A 17,686-nucleotide genomic window follows, 5' to 3' on the forward strand; every position below is an offset into this window, starting at 1 on the left:
TGTCCCAATATGGTATGAGATAACCCAAGGTCTAGGAATGTGTCTGTCTCATTTGTGCCTCTCCAGCACCCAGCAAAGCACCTAGCTCATATGAGGTACTTAATAAATATATGCTAAATAAATATTTATAGCCACTAAAACCATTTTTCTGATTTCTAAAGTAACAAATGTACCAATTGAAGAATGCCACTCCACATGATGCTTCAAATGGCCGATGCCAAGGATTACATTCCCCAGTATGAGCTAAATAACTAAAAAAAAGCAAAGAATTAGACTGAGAAGATCTTAGATTCCATCTTTAAAACAGGAAGAAAGCCCACATCTCAAAGTATTTCTTCAATATGATCAGAAGTCTTGATGAGCCCATGGAAGTTTTCCAACTCTGAAGCAAAAGTGCAATGTATGGTTCTGGGCATTCCATGTGTTTTGAGCCTGAAGCAAATGGCTCTACTCTAGATAGGATTCTATTTCTCAGATGGGCATTGAAAAATCAGAAATGTGGCAGGAGAACATAGCCAATTGTCCTTAATTAATGGGTCCATGATGCTCACTGTGTTGAAATGAATGCAGAGTAAGGAGGAAATAAAACATACCTTTATCCATTAACATAAGTGAAGCTCCACTAAATGATGGTACTGGAGCCAACTAAAAAGTCAACTACTACACTCACAGGGCAGTAATGTTATATTGCTCCTACACCAAATGAATTGGTTTGAGGGCTTAACCAAAGTGAATATCATTACGAATTTTAAAATTAGATTTGCTGTGGGTAATCTACAGATGATGAACTGGGTAGTGTTATAGTAAATGCCGCACTACTTTAAATGACAGAAAAATGTCTGCTGACATACCTTTAAGCACTCCTAGAGTTCAGAAAGAAAAAATAACACCTCCATTCCTATATGGAAAGCAGTAGGCTGTATGGGTAGTAAAGGAAACATGGAGGGAGGGGCAACAGGTTGGTAGCAGTCCTTGATGATTTGTATAATTGGCCTTGTCTGGCCTACACAAAAACTATGAAGTAAACCCAGCTGCCAGCTGGCAGTGGCTCTAGCAGTTCAAGTCACTTTTACAGAAGGACAAGGATAAATCTTACAGGTAAGGAAAGAAGCATCACTTTGGGTCTCTAAAGAGGGACCACCTGGTGGTGGGGGAAAGAAAGGTGAAAAGGGGCTTTCAAGAAAATCAAAAGACCATCAGTAAAGTATAGGAAAGGGACCAGGGGAAAGGAATAGGTGAGGGAAAGGGGAAATAGTGGGGAATGATATTGGCCAAATTATATTGTTACATTATATGCATGTATGAATATTTGACAACAAATACCACATATGTACAATTATAATGTACCAATAAAATATGGAAAAATTAAGAGGAACCTGGGCATGGTGAATATTTTAAAAAAGGACAAAACTATTTTTTTAAAGATACCTGACAGTACCCCTTTAGTGATCACAATATCTTGTGAGAAAGGTAGAAGTTATCTTGAAAATAAACAATGACCTTCCCTAATAACTTTGTTTTGGGGAAAAGGTAGTAATCCTTTTGTTGGCTTGTCCTTTGTCATGTACCAATGATATATGGCAGTTCTGAATTCTTCCCAAATTGCCATTTGCTCTGGAGTGTTTCTTTTATACTGGACCACAGAGGAAAAAGAAAAAAAAATGTCAAAAAGCTAAAACCAGTCAGATTTTGCTAATAAATCTGGACAGTAAACTGTTTGGTATCTCATAGTATTTTATTTCATAGAAGACTTGCAAATCCCTTGTGGCCTCTTTGGTTAATACTTCCTATAGAGGGGAGGCAGGAACTTTGAGTTCAAACATGAGTGAACAGTGAGAGATCTACAGGTTATCATGAATGTGTAACTGGACTATAGAATAGAGTAGGTAATTTCCTGTACTTTGCAGGAAAATTTGTATAGTAATAGTGGGGACTCCCAAGACTTCAATGCCAGGAAATCAATTAAAGGAGAATGAGCACATCTCAAAGCAGAGTTATAAATCCCAGAGTTTCAGAGCTGTTCCTAAGGGGGCTGATAGAGCATCCAAATGTCCAAGATCCAAAAACCATTACAAATGTCAGCTATTTCAGGTGACAATCTAGTTAAGAAGTAGCAATACTAATTATTAGGCAGGTTGCAGCACTGTTTCCAAAAGAATTTATTTGGATTGAACGCTAGGTGGCAGTGATATAGACAGAGTCCAGAACCCAGGGAAAGGCCTAGTAAAGGTTAGCTGGATGCCAGAGCCCCAGCCAAATAAAATAGTCATCAGCAGGGTCCTGGAGCATATCCTGGCTTCACCATAATGTAAAAACGAAGGTTGTAAATTAGTGAGCCTCCCTGGGAGTCTCTTTCCAGAGGTACTTACTACCTGAAGTCTCAGATCTAGAATTAGTCACCTACTGGAAGGGGTGGTGAACGTCTATCCTACCAGCTTAGTTCCTGATGCCTTAGGTACAAGGAGGTACTGGGTCTTCAGGCTGCTGACCTCTACTATATACATTTGATAAGGCAGGGTCTAACAATTAAGTGGCATGACTGAAATGCAGGATCTAATCATTGTGCTCTGCCTGGAAGGTCATCAATCTACTGTGTGGGGCATCCAGTGCCATGTAAGGGAATGGAATTCAGCCTTTGGCTCAGCAACCTAGGGCACTAGCTCACATTATATCAATGTCTCAATGATACCAGCAGATAAGAATCTAGCATTAATATTTCAGTGTCAGTGGCCTCAGAGGGAGCCTCAACATATGTACCAGGTGGATTCGCTCTCTTAGATTTAGGTTCCTTTCTCTCAGTAAACTCCTGTAACACCAAAGGAATCCTTACTGCTCAGTGGAATACTGTATAATTGTAGCCAAAAACTAAAGTCACATCAATTTCAACCAACAAATATGGATTTTTGGAGGAGAAAGGAAGTTTCTTTCCAGTGGCAATTACTTGTCTCTTTAGAAATGTTTCCCAATATAAAATCCCACATTACCCTCTTGCCTGTGGAACTCAAAAATGAGAATCACAGCAGTGGATCTGCATGGGAGGGGCTGGAAGGTGTCAGACACTGGGGAAGGATGACTTTGCCCAGACCCGAAAGGTGCAATGCTGAGGAGAAGACAACCTCAATGCAAAACTGAAGTACAGAAGAAGATACACTCACAAAGTGAAGACAACCAATGGTGAAACGATCATTATTTCCTCATTTGGGTTCCACTTGACAGGTTATAAAACATCTTGTATCCATTATCTCACTAAAATCATATAACACCTCTGCCAGGTACACCAGACAAGAACTCTTAGATCCATTTAAAAGTGAAGAAGCTGATAAGTGACAGCTGACACAGCAATCTACTGGTCTTCATTTCAGACCTGGTTCTGATGGCATTGATGATCCAGGTGAAAATGGTGGACAGAAAATGGTATAAAATAGCATATTTTGCCTCTCCAACAGCCACCCCACTCCAATGACACTAGGCACTACTTTTAATTCATTAAGGAAAAAACTGCTTGTATCCTGGATTTGGAGAAAGTTGTTCAGTGTCCACACCAACATCCACCTATATTCTGATGGTGGCCAATAGCTGGACTAATCCAAGTGTTATTAGGCCGTAAAGGAAATGCCTTCAGAGTACACTTTCTCTGAGGTCAATAAATGTGCCTCTCTAGTTACTACAGTTTGCCTATAACATCTAACTTTAATTCCCTCTTAAAGCAATAATTGTTGTGCCACGACAACTTCCCCACATTCCAAAGGGCCACCCAAGGCTCTGGCAGCCAGCCAGTACCTCAAGAAGCTATGAACAACTCCCACCCAAGCCCTCATCCCCATGATGGGGATATCTTTCAATAGTGTCGCTCACAGGCAGTCAGAGGGCAGTGGGCTGGCTGACTGGCTGAGGGCAGCCCAGGCAGCGCACAGGGGACATGGCAGGTGTGGGGCTGCAGGCAGTCGCTTGGTGCTGGCTGCTGTGAGGAAGCCACTGCTGGCAGTGAGCCGCCTCGTCCTCACCTTCCTGCCCTGGCTGCAGCCCGCCGGGTCCTGGCCCCCACTGACCGGGAGCCCCACGCTCTACATCCTCCCCGGTGCCGGCCGGTGGCACCTTGCTCAGTGAGCACCTGTGGGCTCGTTACCAGGACATGCGGAGACTGGTGCACGACCTCCTGCCTCCTGAGGTCTGTAGCCTCCTGAACCCAGCAGCCATTTACACCAACAATGAGATCAGCCTGTGTGATGTCAAGGTCTAAGGCTTTGACTACGACTACACACTCACCCAGTATGCAGACGCGTTGCACCCTGAGATCTTCAATGCTGCCCGGGACATCCTGATTGAGCACTACAAGTACCCAGAGGGGATTCAGAAGTATGACTACAACCCCAGCTTCGCCATCTGCAGCCTCCACTATGACATTCAGAAGAGCCTTCTGATGAAGATTGATGCCTTCCATTACGTCCAACTCAGGACCGCCTACAGGGGCCTCAAGCCTGTGCCAGATGAGGAGGTGATTGACCTATAAGGAGGCACCCAGTACATCCCCCTGTACCAGATGAGTGGCTTCTATGGCAAGGGCCCCTCCATCAAGCAATTCATGGACATCTTCTTGCTGCCAGAGATGGTGCTGCTGTCCTGTGTGGTGGACCACTTCCTGGCCCACAGCATGGAGTTTGACCAAACACACCTCTACAAGGACGTGATGGATGCCACTCAAGCTGTGCACGTGAAGGGCCTCATGTACCAGTGGATTGAGCGAGACATGGAGAAGTACATCCTGAGAGGGGTCGAAACGTTCGCAGTCCTGAGCCGCCTGGTGGCCCATGGGAAACAGCTGTTCCTCATCACCAACAGTTCTTTCAGCCTTTTGGACAAGGGGATGCAGCACATGGTGGGTCCTGACTGGTGCCAGCTCTTCGATGTGGTTATCATCCAGGTGGACAAACCCAGATTTTTCACTGACCGGCGCAAGCCTTTCTGGAAATTTGATGAGACAGGCTCACTCCACTGGGACAGGATCACCCGCCTGAAGGAGGGCAAGATCTATCGGCAGGGAAACCTCTTCAACTTCCTGCGCCTCGTGGAATGGCGTGCCCACCACGTGCTCTACTTTGGAGACCACTTCTACAGTGATCTAGCGGATCTCATGCTGCAGCAAGGCTGGCGCACAGGTGCCATTATCCCCGAACTGGAGCACGAGATCCACATCATCAACACAGAGCAGTACATGCACTCGCTGACCTGGCAGCAGGTGCTCACTGGGCTGCTGGGGCGCAGACAGACCTACCAGTAAGCAGAGTTGTGGCTGTTGCTGGCTGCCTGGATGAAGGAGTGGCAGGAGCTGAGGTGCATACCAAGGCTCTCTTCGACACTCAGTTTGGGAGCATCTTCCACACTTTCCACAATCCCACCTACTTCTCCAGGTGACTCCTGCTCTTCTCCGACCTCTACATGGCCTCCCTGAGCTGCCTGCTCAACTACCGCATGGACTTCACCTTCTACCCACGACGCACACCTCTGCAGTATGAGGTGCCGCTCTGGATGGACCAGCTCTGCACTGGTTGCATGAAGACACCCTTCCTGGGCGACATGGCCCACATCCGCTGAGGGCACTTTTATTGCAGGACAGACCCCCCCCCCCCCCCCCAGTCCTCCCAGTCCCATCTGCTCTGGGAATCCAGCCAGACAAGTCTTTTCGACAGGCAAGGAGTTTACAAGATCAAGGGGAATAGCTGACCCAAAGTCAATTCTTCCCTCTTCTAGCTTACTGTCAGAATATCTAGGACTTGAAATTCCCTGCCCATGTGCTCCGATCCTGCATTTTGACCTATGTGATCCTGTTCTCTACTTCCGCCTTCCTAAGGATGAACTGAACCCTCTTACCCTAAGAGGTAACAAAGGGATGGCCACAGGACAGCTACTGTCCAGCCAGTGGTACTGGAGCTTGAAAACGTGACCTCTGGTGGTGCTTCTCATAATTTGAAGAGTGTATGAATTACCTAGCATCTTGGTAGAATCCAAGTCCTGGTTCAGCAGGCCTAGGGGTGTTTGAGAGTCTGCAGTTCTAACATGATCACGGGTAATGCTGGGATTTCTGAACTGGAGATCTACATTCTGAGAAGCAAAGCTAGTATCTACAAGCCCTTGGGGTGAGGGACAGAGCCAGAAGGTTGAAGAGGAGGGGGGAAATTTGTAGTGAGCTTGTATTTTGCACCCTTGCTCCAGGCCACCAAAGTTAGGAATGGCCTTTGAAGAAAGGCCAAGGAGGAGTATCAGAAGTATGCCAACTATCTTGGGAATGAAGGAAAACAATCAAGTGGGATATAATCATCTGTCCCTGTTTCTAAGCCTCTACCTCTCACCCATCATCACCCTTCATGCCTGACACTGGAAGATTACTCCCCAAACTCTTAACAATGCTATATATCATCAATTTTGAATATTGATTATTCCTTTCTATGGAGTGTTACATGGTGTATACTATCTGCTACAATGTCTGGTCCTCAAAAGTACATTCCACCTTGTTCAGCATCTGTCAGCATCAAAGACTGAAGATCTAGAATTTAAGTAGGCTGGAAAGGAGATCTAGATTCTTAATGGCAATACACTCTCCATCAAGCCATCTCTTGTACTCCCTGGTCTTAGTGGGAAGGCAGGACCATTTAGGTAGACCTGACTTACCCATACTAACACATAGCTCAAAATCCATAAAACTCCAGTCTTAGGCATTACTAGTCCACTAGTTAGTTACAGACAATCTGTAGTCTAATTACCAAACCCACATAAGCCAGAAGGCATTTTCCAGTCTTTTTATCATTATAAAGAAAAGGTAAAAATACAAATAAGCACAAACTCACAAAATCTTGTTTAACTGGAATATTCAACTTGGTAACCAACCATAAAATTCATTCTTGAAGCACAGCAGTTTTCAAAATTTTTATCACATGGAATCACTTATTTAAAATCCAGTGATAGTACAAGCCCACATAGAATATAAAATCATAGTTGTCTGGTTGAAATAAGGTTGGCAGCTCAGGGTCCTAGTCACTTGGAACCCAATGATGAATACATACTAGAGGTCCCCAAGGTGATTCCAAGAAATCCCTGGTACTTCAAGGTGCCTCATTTGACAATCACCACTTGAGCAAATATTGCTTTGTTAAGGTCAGAATTTCTCCCTAATCTCTCTGATTACCACTCAAGCACAAGAGAAGCAAAAACTAATCTGATGAAGGAAAATGATCTGGGGAGTGGGTCATAGAGCTGCCAAATGTCTTAATAATACGTCCAAATGAAGCCCTATGATCAACTAAGGAATACAGAACAACAATGTCTGAGTCCTAATTCTACAGCTAACTCTGTGATTTAAATAAATCCCTTCCCTTCTCTCAGTCTCAGACATAAGATCCAGACAGTCTTTGTCCAGCTTTGTCACTCTGGGATTTTTATGGTATTTTAGGATTCCATATTTAAGTGAAGATTCATGGTCACATCATCCATCACAGATAGATACTAGAGGAAAATAAAAAAGGAAGCCTTTATGTTGTTCCTGCTGGCATGATTCTGTGCTTTCGTTCAGAAGCTCAAAGCATTTTAATAACTTATTCTGTTGGATTCACAGCAGAAAAACAAAAAGGAAATAAATCTTGAGGAAATCATACGCCTGCAATCTTTGAATATCTCTTACTCAGTAAGGTTCCAGCTACTTCTGCACAATGTCAGCCCTTATTGACTTCAAGTTCAAGGGAAAGAGAATAATATTTTCTTGTTTAAGGGGAGGCAGGTGGTCTTCAGGGAACAAGTTCAGGGAGGCAGAGAAGAGGAGGAGGTGCTCACAGTAGTCTAGATAAGAGATTATGTGTACCCGACCCAAGGCTATGTCCATGGAGACAGAAAGGAAAGGACAAATCTAAGAGACATTCAGGACATATTGTCAGAACTATATGCTGAAGTTCGGTAGAAGGAGAGATTGAATGCCAAGTCTCTTAGTTGGGTTATAGCATGCATGATGGTGTCATTATCTGAACTGTGACTCTGAGGAGGAAAAATTTATTTGAGAGGCAAGAGGATATGTTTTAAGTTGGAATGTCAACTGTGAAATGTCTGGGGATCACCAGGTAGAACTGTTCAGCAAATATTTGGGTATGCTAGAGGATGAAAGGAGAACCTATATGAAAAGTATTTTGTACCTTTATTTATTTATTTCAGTGCATATTTAACTTTTTCTTTTTATTGGTTCTTTTTAGTTATACATAACATCAGGGTCCATTTTAACATAATTATAAAAGCATGGCATATAATTTACTCTAATTCAGTTCTCAGTACTTCCCTTTCCCCCCTCCTCCTCCTAACCCCTGTTCCCTTTTCTCTACTCTACTGATCTCTGAAAAGGCTTGTAAGTCCATATTTGAAGGGCATTCTTGAACAAGGGAACATACCATATGATGCTTCATAAGCAGGAAGAATTTTTTCACAAAGCTGGTGAATTCATTACCTTAGTTTCTGTGATATGCCTAGAAAATTTGCTGCTGCAGTTGCTGATATTTAAATGATAGTAATAAAGTACTACAATAAGGCATCATCATAAAATTATACCAAAGCCAAAGCACTCAATGTCTATGAAATGGTGTTTAACATTTTTATGTTATCACTGATGGAACTGGATACAGATGGTTACATTAGTCAGATGTAATATTAACTTAAGCAAAACTTTAAATAACATTGCTAGAGCTCTGTATTCCATTACTAATAATTCTGATTACCTCAAGTCTTGCTAGCATATTGAAGCCTCGCTCTGGGCACAGTCATTAATCTATAGGGTTTCAGTCAAACACTGTTATTGAGGAAACAATACTTAAAATAACATTTCGTCTAAGGATTAGAGAGCACAACTACAGGACAGAAAAAAGAATCTATATAGCCATTGGGGAAAGGATAAGTAGGTTGTGTTTTGCAATTCCTTCCTGGTGGGTTCACAATTATTCCACAGCATGACAACTAAAATGCCTAAGAAATCACTTACTTGCATCTCAGTAATAATTAGTCCCCCACCCTTTGTATGTTCAACATGAGTTCTTTTGATTTCATTGCATGGAAAGACTGGGTTTACCCATTTACAGTTCTAAGTATTTATTCTTTATAGGCAAACAAAAGTGTGCTAGTGGTTGAACGATTCCTGACCAACAGTATGTATTTCAACCAGGATGTTTAAGAAGCATCAGTTGAATAATTAACATATAAATCTTAGCCAATTGGGTAAAGAAAATTAAAAGAAGTTTTATTTGTTATAGACATAAATTCAGCTACATAACATTCTTTCTCCTTTTAAGATGATGCCTGGTATCAAGAAACCAAAAGACAGAAGTACTAAAGTTTGTAGTGTAATTAAAATGGAAATTAACAAATTGTGTTAATTTGTTGTGCTTGTAACTTGGCTGAAAATTGTGGCATTGTAGTATTACAACTAGAGTGTTGGACGGCATGCAAATGAACTCACCAGTGCTTATCAGCTATTATTTTATTCCCTTGTTTGTTAAACTACTTAGAAATGAGTAGCCTGCTTGTGGTAAGCTAAAATTAAGGCTTTTTGTTTCATAATTAAGGGCTTTTTAAAAAATGAACATTTTAAAGTCCAATTGAAGCCCCTATGTCTTTTGTCCCACATTGGCAGGACCAACAGGATGGACTGTCCAGAAGAGATATTTAATCTTATCGAAGCCCTCAGCAAATGAGCCATATGTGATTTGGCAAAAGACAAAAGGTTTTCAGCTTGTTGGTGGTGCACATGTCACGAGGGGTCTATCTGCTTCATCACAGTCCCAGGAACAGAGCAAACCTCTGGTCTAATACCAGTATGTAAGCTATCACATCTGCAGAGGCTCAGAAGCACAACTGTTGAAACCTGTTCAGTTTGCTTCCTGCCGTTTCCATAAATGCTAAAAATTTGACCATCTTCAACACCCTTGGCTCTGATAAACAAGCTAGGGAAAGGATTTGACTATTTATATTTGATTTTGACTCTCAAAGTTCTTATAGGTTCAGCTCAAATGTATTGTGTACAGTGTATTTATTTTGCTCAGGATAAACAAGTCCAAATTCAAAGCCACAGAATTATTTTCTAAGCTTTAGAACTCACAATTGATGGGTGTACTATACATTGGTGCCTCCTCCATCTAGAATATCTTATATTTGAAGAAATTGAGGCCCGAATGTTTCAGTGCTGTGGCACAGCACTAACACTCAAGCTTCTACCTCTCCCCGCCCTGAGGCAGAGCTCTTTTCCAGAATATTCTATCATCCCAAGAGTCATGCTGCTAGAAAAAGTCCAGGCACTAAGTTTTATAGAGTAATATGCTGATATAAGGAGATCTGTGGGGTTATAAGTGAAGAAACACTTCAAGGCTTTTATGGGACAGGATGCTTACTGAGCTGCTCAACGTTCCTGTGTGTCAGATCAAAGCTTAGCCACGTACTGCATTGACAGAGACACTGAGGAGCCCAGAAAGAGGTTGCATATCATGGCCTAAGCAGGGTTTCATGGCCTTATACTTGAACTATGCCCTATTGTTCCTTGTATCTGTTATTCCTAACCCTGACACGATTTCCTGTGATTTGGGTCAAGACCTAACACTCCTAAGCTTCTCCCTTTGGTTTACTCTTAGAGTCCTGCTCTTTTTTTCCTCCCTCCTGATTTCTTTTCTCAGTAGTTCCTGTCCTTGAAACTTCCATGCTACTTCTGCCCCACCTTGCCCAATAATTCCATGATTCAAAATCCAGGCTGCATCCAGAGTATCCCCTCTCTTGGTCTACCAGTTCCTGTAGATAAGGATCGGGGATGAGAAGTGAGGTTGGGGAAATAAGAGCATGTTGATATTTTTACTCTTTCAAATATCAGCTACTCTGTGTCATAGCTATAGTTTAGTGGGAAAAGATAATTAAATATTGAACAGGTCTTGCAAGGTCTTGAAGGGGCAACTAAATCATCAGGAAGATGAAATTAGGTTCCAACCACAATTAGGATAGAATGTATTTTCTCCTATCTTACTTTTTCAAAATTGTTCACCTCTACATTGTTTATAGTAACTTTTCCCCAGGAGAATATTTTCAAAGAATGAAATTACTACTATTAGGGGCAATTGTTACAATGATTTTTAAATAATAACAGAAATTCACCTCAATAATCTTAAAGATAATTCCTCATCAATGGCATGAGTGGAGATATTTCATTTAGAGAAATAATCTCTGAATAGAGAAAGTAAGAAAATTCAGACTTATTTAGCAAAGGAGTGGTAGACTAGTAACTAGCATTCAAATAAGTACAGAAAAATATAATTCAATCCATATCACTTTAAAATTTATGATAATTCAATCATGGGCTGGCAAATTTTACTTTTCTTCAGTCTATTAAAAAAGACAACAACAACATGTTTCTGAGTAAATTAAGAGTGTAAACATGAGCTCCTAGGGGATGTTTAACCCAGTTCAGAGAACAAACTTTCTAAGCTAACACTCATTTGCATATAAATAATTAGAGTGCTGATTTCAAATGGTCTTTACCTACTCATTTGAAACATCAATCAAAATCTCTACTTGGCAATATTTTGTTAGCTGCTTATAATATCATTTCTGCTTAAAATAATAAGTGATTATTATAATCTATAATTGAGCATTGTTACAACAATAGAATGTCCATGTCTCCTCTTTGTCCTTTAGAGAGGCCTAACTGCATTCCGCAGACTCCCACATTTGCACATCCACTGAATCTCATTTAAGAGCACTTAGAAAATATGTATAAATGCCTGATGTGTTAAGACTTGAAGCATTTGCCTTATTATTGGGGGTATAAAAACCAACTTTCTAATTACGAACTAAAATGTCCAGGGTTTCAAGAAATTTAAAAGAAAAAAACCCATGTACCTCTATTGCTTTTAAATAAAAAACTTATTGATGCAAACAATTTCAGAAAATAGGTAAAGAAGTATCCTTGTGACTGAAGCGATATTGAAGTCATGAATGGGAGCTTGGAGGTCATGCAGGGTGATCCAACCCTTAGCAGCAAAACCCCCAGTAACCTGGCTTCTAGTTAGAGACCTGATGAGCCTCAGAACATTCCATCTTTCAATGCCCTTCCCGTCATCCAACAGGAGAGAATCAGACAGTCTGTTCTTCATTGGGCCAAATTCCACCTCCCTGTGATTCTTACATATTGATCCAAGTTTCTAGGGGGGAAAAACCCATAATGTTTCTGTGTCTCTTTACATAGCACTTTTCATATGCATGTTCTCATTGGACCATCTCAATAATCCTGTGAAGCAGATATTCCTGCCATGTTTGCTTTATGGATGAAGAAGACACAGAGGCTGATAGAGGTGCAGGAGCTACCCAGAGTTGGTGAGCGGTGAAGTGGCAAGGGCAAGGCTGGAGCCAGGTGCTCCCACTCCACCTTTTATGCTATTTTCACAACCCCACCTTGCCTCACTCACACATTAAGAGACCAGGAGGAAAAAAGCTGCTTCTTCTCCAGAAGAACAGTCCTTTAAGGTGAAAATGGTAAAACAATAGAAGTTTCGTTCTCTACATGCCCTCCCTGAGAGATCTCTACTATTCACTTGGGTTTAAACCCCCATACAGAGGGACTCACACCAGCAACTCCAGTCCACACACTTATCCAGATTTCTGAAAGAAAATGGGCATGTCCCATGTGGAAATCCCACAGCACCTTACATTCTGCAGACTTCAAGCTGAATTTATCCATTGTTTGCCATTATCTAATCAACTGTCTATTCCTGATCTTCGTTAGAAATACCACCCTCTACTCAGATAGCCATACCAGAAACCTTGAAAAATTATTCTAGACTTTTCTCTTCTTTATTGACCCTACCCACAACATCATAAGGATTTCATTGCTTTGAAATATCTTTGTATCTGCCTCTTACTCTCCATCCTCACTGATATTGCCTTTTGCAGTCTACCATATCTCAAGACAAATTCAACTGCCTCCTAAATGTTCTCCCTACCTCCACTAGCATTCCTCTCAAACTTATCCCTCTCCATGTAGATTACCATCAGAATAATCCAATATGGCAATCTATTTCCCTCCTTTGTTATCAATCTTCCAAGGCTTCCTATTGCTGCCAGATGTGATTCTCAGGCTTAGCTGATTAAGAAAATGTTGAAATTCCTCATGTGATTTGGATGATTCAGTAATGTTTGGGAACTAGGGATGTATAAGACCAAGTTTATACCCTCAATAATCTGAATCCTCTCCAGTCATCATTCCTGATACTTTCACCTTGACAATGTTCTAGCAATCCTAGAAACATAAATGTTTACTCACACTTCTGTTCCTTCACTAATGCTGACTTCTTAGCCTAGAATATTTTCTCTACCCTTGACTAACTGTCACTGAAACTTCAAAACTTAACCGAGTTGTCATTTCTTCAGGAAGCCATTTATGACCTCATCAAACTGCATTAGGCACCCCTCCTCTGTGATCCCATATCATACAAAATTCTTTATCATGCCATCTGTTTTATTCAATTCTTTCATTGCTTGGAATAAAAGACCTGACAAGAACAATTGCAGAGGAGGAAAGGTTTATTTGGACTTACAGTTTCAGAGGTATCAATCCATAGACGGTAGATGCTATTCCTCAGGGCTGGAGGTGAGGCTGAACATGATAGGAGGAGTGTGGTGGAGGGAAGCAGCCCACATGATGATCAAGCAGCAGAGAGAGATCATCACTTGCTAGATACAAATATATACCCCAAAGCCACGTCCCCAATTCCCCACCTCCTCCAGCCACACCCCACCTGCCTTCAGTTACCACTCAATCCTATCAGATGATTAATTCACTGATCAGGTTAAGGCTCTCACAACCCAATCATTTGCTCTCTGAGCCTTCTTGCATTGTCTCACACATAACCTTTCAGGGGACATTTCACATCCAAACCATAACATTCTGCCTGGCCTCCAAAAGCTCACACTCATCTCACAATGCAAAATACATTTTTTCCATTTCCAAGAGTCCCCATAACCTCAATAGTTCAAGATTCTCCAAGTGTTCAAGTCCAAAGTCTCCTCTGAGACTCAGGGCAAGCTTACATCATGAGCTCCTATGAAAATCAAAAGCAATTTACAAGTATCCAATATATAAAGGTACAGAGTAAACATTTCCATTTCCATTCACAGAAATAGGGACATAGAAATAAAGGATGGGGCCAAAGCAAGACTGAAATCCAGTTGGGCAAACAAGTCCTGTAGTTCCATATCCAGCATCTGGGGCACATGGCATGGTGATGTTCTGTCTAAAGGGCTTTGTGTAGCTACAACCTTGTGGCTTGGTTGATTACAGCCTAAATGGCCTTTCCATTGGCTTGTCTCAGCTAAATCCCTGCAGCTTTCCTCAGCACATGTTCCACAGTACTGGCATTTCTTAATCTCGGGGGTCTCCAGTGCAGCTTCAGCTTCTCCTCACATCTCCACACTTGATTTCTCAGGGGCGACTCTGCTGCACTTTGCCTGGTCTTCCAGGCCTTCCTCTGAAATATTGGCAGAAGCCTCCATGACCGCCTAACTCCAGCTTCCTGCATTCTTGCAGAACCACGTGGTTGACACCAAGATCTTCCACTATCTCCAACAGTAGCCAAACCTCCAGGGACCCTTGTTGCAACAGTCTTAGTGTCTGGGTGGCTAAGCAAGTTGATAAAACTTCCTAGGCCCCCTTGTGCAAGAAAGGTACCCCCACTGGTCTCTTCTCAATAGAATTTTTACTTTTACTTCCTTGAGTCTGAGATGGATATGATCTTGCCAATTCCTGAGATGCCCTCAAGTCATCTTTATCATTGTCTCTGAGCAAAGTTTTTAGCATTTCTTTCAGGGCAGTAATGTCTTTAATAAGTGCACTTAGCCCCAGTTTTACCCCTGCCTTTCAAGTTTTTGAAGTCTTTCTGCTCTGCTTTCTGTTCTTGAATATCACAATAAATTTGGCTAAAAGCTGCCAGCAATATCCATGCCACTTCCTAAGCTAAGGTTCTTAGAAATTTCTTCTGCCATATTATGAAGTCTGTCACTTTTAAAATCAGTCACACAGAAAGTCTCAGGACACCCGCAAAATGCAGACAACTTCTCAGTCAGAACATAACATGAATGGCCTCTAGTTTGATTACCAATAGTGTCCTCCTTTTCCTCTGAACCCTCTTGAGCCCTGCCTTCACTGTCCACAGTCCTATTGGCATTCTGGCCTTCTGAGCTTCCACCAGAATCAGCCATTAAGCTCTGCTTACAACAATCTAAAGCATTTCCAGATTGCACTGCTATACATCTCAAAATTTCTCCAACCAATGCCAAAAAGCTCCAAAAGCTTCTGAATCATATGGTCAGGTTAGTCACATCAATGATCCCACTTCTCTGTACCAATTTCTGTTTTAGTCAGCTTTTTCTGCTGCTTTGACTAAATGAGTTGACCAGCACAACTATAGAGGAGGAAAAGTTTATTTGGGGGCTCACAGTTTCAGAGGTTTCAATCCATAGACAGCAGGTTCCACCAATGTTTAGCATATTTTGTTGAAATTATGTGTTTATGTGTCTGACACTCAAAAAAAGCTTACAATCTCTCAAAACCAAGGAATATATTGTTAATCACAGGCAAGTACCTGTCACTTAACAGGCACTCAGTTAATGCTGACCTAAAATGACCCAGATTTCAAGTGTAGACTCTACATTTGATAAAATGTAGACTTGAATTTCAAGACACACAATTCACTTGCTTGGTCCTCAGTAGCTCAATCTATAAAACAGGTACAATAAAGCCCCATGTTCATTCATAGAATGAACATATGAATGTATACTAAAGGATAGGCACTGGTGGTGTGAGTATTGAACAATCAATCAATCAATGCATGTGAGGACTTCTGCAAATTGTTATACTGTGTTGCAAAGTTATTTCTGTCATTTTAGCTTCTTCTTAGTCTCTCTGAATCATAAATAACAATTTCACTCCATAAAACCAAAGTCTACTAAGCTTTAGCCTCCATTAAGCTCACCAAGGTATCAGAGTAAGAAGGCAACTGAATTCAATAGGAAGTGCAATGGCCTAGCTGATATTAGAAGTGCATTCTGGGAAAGTGTAAAATAGTGAAAACCCAGTCTAACAGGGCAGTTCAAATTTCTCAAAGACAAAAGCTTCACAGCTAATCACCAATGAGGAAAGGTCTCTGAGCCCCAGTTCTTCTCTCAACCTAACTTCTTTCCTAACCTATGTTCAGGTTGCCCTGGTAAAGGGCATGGAGCCTAGTGGAGCAGGCTAAACTGTTATAAACGATCTGAGTTCCTAAGATTCATCCATATTTACCTCAGGTAAGTATTGAGTCTCCTGAGATTTTCCTGAAGAGGTCACCCTCAAGAGCAACAAGACATCTTAAAGGTCAGCCCTCAGAGCCAAGTAGATTTGCCATGCCTAGGGTATGTAGGCCTAGCGTAGTTATAAACCATTCTCTACCATTCTCTGAGGGCTTATGTCCTATAGGCCTAGAGACCATAAACTCTCCAAAGACCTTAGACTAGAGGTACTTGAGCCTGTTCTAGGCTCCTACTCTACCATAGAGTTGCTCATCCAGTTGGGCAAATTGAGTTCACAGGTAGTTATATCAGAACCTCAAGCTCTATAGGCATCTAGCAATATTTCCATGTAACATCACACCCACCCTTCTAAAGGAATCAATCCCTTATTCATTCAGAAGTAACTCCTAGGCAGAGAAATTACTAGAATTCTTGACAAGAGCCAGTCAAGGAGGGGCAGAAGAATGTTCTTTACATACAGAACTCTCAGAATATACACAGATCCATATTCACTGAAGCAGGTTCCTATCAGTCATCCCCTCTGGATTCTAGCCAGTTGATCATATGGGTGATCTCCTTGAAATATCAAAGTTTGCAGTTCTTTGATTAGGGTAAAAAACAACAGATGCATTATCAAGGTATTTCCACACTCAATGCCAAATAGCTAAATTTTCAGGGATCACAATTCGGTCTATGGGACATCTGAATCATTAATTCAGTAAATATTTACTGAGCACCTACTACACTGCTGAAAAACTAGCACAGTGTCATTGAAGGGCTCACAGACTAGTAGAGAACATGGACATATAAACAAAAGAGTTGCAATGTCATTGTATAAAATACAAAAGAATCCCAGTGGTGGATGTAGTTCATTTTGCTTGGAAACCTGAAAACAGCTTTCTAGAGAAGAGGAAAAATGTTTTGAAGGATAAAGAGTGGTTCACTGAGCCAGGCACCATGGCACACACCTGTAATACCAGCAGCTCTGGAGGCTGAGGTAGGAGGTTCACAAGTTCAAAGTCAGCCTTAGCAACTTAGTGGGACCCTAACAACTCAGTGAGACCCTGTCTCCAAATAAAATGTAAAACAGGGCTGGGGATGTGACTCAGTGGTTGAGTGCCCCTGAGTTCAATCCCCAGTGCCCCTCCCAAAGAGAGTGGTTCACTACTCAGACAAGGCAGAAAGCAAAGTCTGAGTAGAAGAAACATGTTAAAAGACACAGAAGAATAATGCTGGAGGCTGAGAAAAGGTGGGGATAAGGGAGTGATGCGAGAAGAAGCTGAAGAAGTAGGAAGAAAACAGATCAATATACCAAGCTAAGAAGGTTATGTCATTTAGAGAAGCCACCAGAGAGACTAAAAAT

At 41.6% G+C, this 17,686-nt stretch overlaps 1 long non-coding RNA gene and 1 pseudogene across 3 annotated transcripts in view; one reads left to right on the top strand and one right to left on the bottom strand.

Moving 5' to 3' along the window:
• LOC306651656 overlaps window positions 1-17,686 on the bottom strand; it is a 75,225-nt gene that overhangs the window by 49,711 nt on the left and 7,828 nt on the right. The gene's annotated exons all lie outside the window — the stretch shown is intronic.
• On the top strand, window positions 3,081-5,669 carry LOC306651646 (5'-nucleotidase domain-containing protein 2-like; annotated as a pseudogene). Its single transcript has one exon. The product of its transcript is annotated as a 5'-nucleotidase domain-containing protein 2-like (transcript).

This window comes from Sciurus vulgaris, assembly GCF_902686455.1.
Source record: "Sciurus vulgaris genome assembly, chromosome: X".
Lineage (NCBI taxonomy): Eukaryota > Metazoa > Chordata > Mammalia > Rodentia > Sciuridae > Sciurus > Sciurus vulgaris.